Source organism: Leucoraja erinacea, chromosome 4 (assembly GCF_028641065.1).
Source record: "Leucoraja erinacea ecotype New England chromosome 4, Leri_hhj_1, whole genome shotgun sequence".
Taxonomy (NCBI): domain Eukaryota; kingdom Metazoa; phylum Chordata; class Chondrichthyes; order Rajiformes; family Rajidae; genus Leucoraja; species Leucoraja erinaceus.
The window spans coordinates 73,982,727-73,987,851 of NC_073380.1; the positions used below are offsets into that span (position 1 = coordinate 73,982,727).

General features: G+C 44.3%; 1 pseudogene; it reads left to right on the forward strand.

Annotated features, from left to right (window-relative positions):
• Window positions 1-3,731: 3,731 nt before the first annotated feature.
• LOC129696767 (U2 spliceosomal RNA) lies at window positions 3,732-3,841 on the forward strand (annotated as a pseudogene).
• Window positions 3,842-5,125: the final 1,284 nt, after the last annotated feature.

Here is a 5,125-nt window from a genome sequence, read left to right on the forward strand (position 1 = left end):
TCCCTCAGCCACTCATTTATCCTCCATTCCTACTCTCAGTCACATTGCACAGGCAGTAATCCTGTGATTGTTACTTTTGCGGTCCTTCTCTTTAAATCTCCTCCTAACTCCCTAAATTCTCCTTTCAGGACCTCTTCTCTTTTTCTACCTATGTCATTGGTACCTATATGTACCACGGCCTCAGGCTCCTCTCCCTCCCATTTCAGGATATCTTGGACACGTTCTGACACATCCCAGACCCTGGCACCAGGGAGGCAAACTACCATCCGGGTCTCCTGACTGTGTCCACAGAATCGCCTATCTGACCCCCTAACTATGGAGTCCCCTATTACTATTGCCCTCCTCTTCTTTTCACTACCCTTCTGAGCAACAGGGCTGTCTCTGTACCGGAGGCCCGGCCGCTATCACTAACCCGCAGGTAGGCTGTTCCCCCAACAGTACTCAAACCGGAGTACTTATTGCCAAGGTGTACAGGTACTTTCTAGTCCCTGCCTCTGCCCCTTGCCCCTCCTAACCATGACCCACTTTGTTCCTAATACGGTCCCTTAGGAGCCCCATCTCGGCACACCTGGCGTAGATGTGAATGTCTGGAAGGCTAACAGACTCCATGACCCGCCAAATCTGACATCCAGAACAATAAATTGCCCTGGTCCTCATTCTCCCCCCTTACCCAGGATACAATATAAAGTGCTGGATGAAATCAGCAGGGATCTGACTCCCAATCAGCTGCTTCCTCTAGTCCGCTTCCACCAATCAGCGGCTGCCTCAAGCCCACTTGCTGTTCAATTGGTGTGTGGACACTTTGAAAAGGTAACAATCTCGGAAATTAAGTGAATGATTGAAAGCAATGTTGACGTGTTCAGAAGTTACTTTACTTCGGAAATTCAAGATTCAAGAGAGTTTATTGTCATGCATCCCAGATAGGACAATGAAATTCTTGCTTTGCTTCAGCACAACAGAATATAGTAGGCATAAATAAATACAGAACAGAACAGATCAGTGTGACCATATACCAATGAATATATAGATACACACATCAATAACAGTTAAAGTGCAACGGGCTATTTAACGATCACAGTTTTGTTTGAGTTGAGTTTAATAGCCTGATGGCTGTGGGAAGAGCTATTCCTGAACCTGGATGTTGCAAATTTCAGGCTTCTGTACCTTCTACGTGAAGGCAGCGGGGAGATGAGTGTGTGGCCAGGATAGTGTGGGTCTTTGGCGATGCTGGCAGCGTTTTTGAGGCAACGGCTGCGATAGGTCCTCTCGATGGTGGGGAGGTCAGAGCCGATGATGGACTGGGCAGTATTTACAACTTTTTGCGATAATTACGATAGACCCAAGTACCCATGGCCATCAGGCTATTAAACTCGCAAACAAGCAGACTCTGAACTGTAACAGCCGATTGCACTTTATCTGTTTATTTATGTGTATAAACTGTTCCGTATTTATGCTTACAATATTCTGTTGTGCTGCAGCAAGCAAGAATTTCATTGTCCTATCTGGGACACATGACAATAAACTCTCTTGACTTGACTTGAGCAGGACAGCTTTCTGGACATTTCCAATAAAATGAATATTGCATCAGTCAAGATTTCACAACATTTAACTATGTTATAGTCCAGAGTCAGGAGCATTTAATTGTCATTTGTATCAACAACAGAACAATTAAGTTCTTGCTGCAGCTTAACAGTCTCATTAATACAACACAAATGAATATGCAATTTTACTTCGGAGTCACGTGAGTGACTACATGAAGAGCCCGCCAGTACGCATGCGTGTCATTATCGCTACACGCATTGCAACGAGTCATTGGGGGAGGAAGGACGTTCCTCCCAAACAGCAGGTTTGGTAACCTGCAACAGTAGGTAAGAGAACTTTGTTTCTTTTTTACTTACCTTTGTTTACAGGAAGGCTGTGGAAAGCTGGCGGGGGAGAGCTGCTATATAGGAGCAGGCAGCCAGCAATGGCCGGTGGCACGACAATCTCCCTTGGGGGAGCCGGTGCGACTTCAGCTCCAGCATGGGTACGGGTCGCCGACAACCGGTGGAGCACTCGGGAGCCGTCAATCTGACGACTCGGCAAACAGCCCAAGGACCTACAGTGTAAGGAGCGCTACATGGGTCTGTGGGGCTGAGAAACTAAAAATAGCAGCGAGCGGTCGGTGCCCGTGAGCACCGGGTACGCGTTGGAGCTGCTGGGCCTGCGTCGCGAGCGGCCAGTTCCCCGAGAGGACTGCACCGCAGGCCCAAGTGAGAAAGGAGCGGCTCATAGCGGAGCACTGCACCGCGTTAAAACCACCTTACCTGCGGTTGCCAGCGGCCAGCTCCCCGAGAGGACTGAACCGCGTTGGAGCACCGCAGGCTAATGGTAGTACGGGCGGCTCAGTGCCGTGAGCACTGCACCGCGCTTTGGAGCACCGCAGGCCAACAGCACTACAGGGGACTCGGTGCCCGTGAGCACTGCAACGCGTTGACACTGTGGGACCTGCACCTGCGAGAACATACCGCGTTTGCAGTGATGCAGGTCCAAAAAAGAAGAACTAATCCTCGAGTGGGTAAGTCCCATAGCAGCACCTTATACAGGGCTGTAGCTCACTTCTACTATTACAGGGAAGTGCTTGAGGAAAAGACAGACTTAGGGAGAAGGAAGCAGCACCTTTTCTATAGGGCTATAATTATGCTTCTCTCCCTCCAGTAGACTCTTTTGTCAGAAGAGAGCTGGGGTCAAGTCTAGGGCAAACCCTGGACAGGTAAACAGATGTAAGAACTGTAATAATGAGGTGATGCCTTTTCTAGTCACAAAGTACATAGAGTGCATTATTGGTCCTTTCCTGATAGAAATACAGGAATACTTATGTTGTGACTCAAGGATTTAGCAGTCCAAAAAATTTACTGACAAATTCCATTCCCATCTGGGAAGTCACATGGGAATGTCTGTCTATGTTTCAGGGGGAACAACAGTACAGCTGTGAGTAAAGCTAACTGGGAAAGATCTACAAACCAGGTTAGAAGCCAGCATAGACCATATGTTTTCTCTCTACTGCAGGGGCAAACATTAGCTGACATCATAGATTAGTTTAGTACATCCCTGAATGTACTAAACTAATCAATTTATGCATCTGGTTACATCCAACCGGGATTGACACAGGCCTGTGTAAACCCGAAACCTCCTAGCAATATCTTTTTATTTGGAGGTGACCGATCTAGAAGGTCAAGGAGTTGGACAATGAAGCCAAATTGGAGCTCATCTAAACATCATCCTCAAAGGTATTGCCCCTATATCTGAAGATGTGTACACCCACAACACACGGCCTCGGGGATCCAGATGAAAACAGTAAAACCAGAAGGAAGCAAGGAGGTTCGTGCGAGAAGACATCGAATAAATAATTTTTTGACACTCATATCTTAAACAGTATCCGGGGATACACAATAGAATTTTACAACACTTAATCTTCTAGTCCAGCTGATATATCGAGAGAGGAATTTGGAGGAGAACACCAAAAGGATATTGGGCTATAGTATTTGCTAATGTTTCTACACGATATGGAACACCAGATGCCGATCTACTCGTATTCAGACATAATCACCAATTACCAAATATGTCATATGGGATACATACACTGGACATCAGCAACAGATGGGTTTTAGCTGCATTGTAAGGGAAGATTTATTATCTACGCATTCCCTTCCTAACAAAATAGGATATGGCGCTTGACGCATCAAACATAGATCAGATCTCGGCTTTTTGGCCAAGATCAAGCATAATATCTGGGTTTTATCAGTTTAAATATCTGATGTCCCTTATCTAGGGACCATATATTAAAAATAAATAAATAAATAAATAAATAAATAAATAAATAAAATAATACGATATATTCGTTAAGAACGGAAACCTTTTCTATTGTTAAGTACATTTGTTTTAAGAACGAAAATGGCAAGCATTGATTCAAAGGATGCTTACTATTTTCAGTACCCATAACAGGTGACCACGGATGTTATTTTATCTAATTGGATGGTTCAGCTCCAGCAGTATAGAGCACTACCTAATGTGTTTACATTAGCACCTAGGTTATTTACAAAACATAACAACCAGCCACACAATAGTAATGGCTTCTTTGGATGACATACTAATTGTGCGGAAACTTAGGATGGGCTGAACAAATGGTAACAGCCACTTAACAATTATTTGGAAACTAGGATTCATTATCCATCCAATTAAATCAAAATTAAAGCCTTCAAACTAAAGGGATTATTTGGGGTTCACCAATAACTCAGTTCCTCATGTCAGTAACTTTGCCAACAGAGGTTACAACCTTAATAAAAGCATACAGCAAAATCATTGACATGAGGATAAACCATCCATCAGACTGGTAGCAAGAATTTGGGCAACAGGTGGTACTGGGAATATGGTTTCCAGCCACATAATTCAGACCCTTACATTATAAAGATTTACAGAGGGCCAAAATATGAGCTCTTAAAATTAATGGTGATCATTTCGATAGAATGATGAAACCATTCAGAAGCCATATTGGAACTAAATGGTGGAAAGATAACATTGGGCATTGCTCCAAACCTATCATTGTCAGCAACCAGTCTATGGTCCTACATATGCATGCTATGCACTAGGATGGTGTGTTACCAATTCCATCTCCAGCTGTGGAGGAAGATGGAATACACAGGAAGCATCATTATTACTAACACTGGGCATAACTACCTGGAAATGTTGGGTGTTTTTTCATTGCCTAAAGTCATGTTGCTCTGGAATATGTTAAACAGGTTATTAGCTTATAAATTAACAATACTACTGTGGTAGCACATATCAACTGTGGTAGCACATGGGTGAAAGGGAATCTACATCATGTAACAATCTGGCCAACACAATTTGGCAACCTCATCAGTAGGGGTGTTTTAATAGTACCCCACTGACCTACCCAACCATGGTTCTCGGTGGTACTGGGAATGAGATTAGAACCATGCAGCACCATCCTAAACAGACGATGAAGTATGGGGAAAACCACTCGTGCCATGAACATATAAATCGCTTAAATCGTAGAGTCTGAAAGCGCCGCTATTACATCTAGGACTGACGGCCAGAGCAATGGACATGATCACAGCGGGCCACA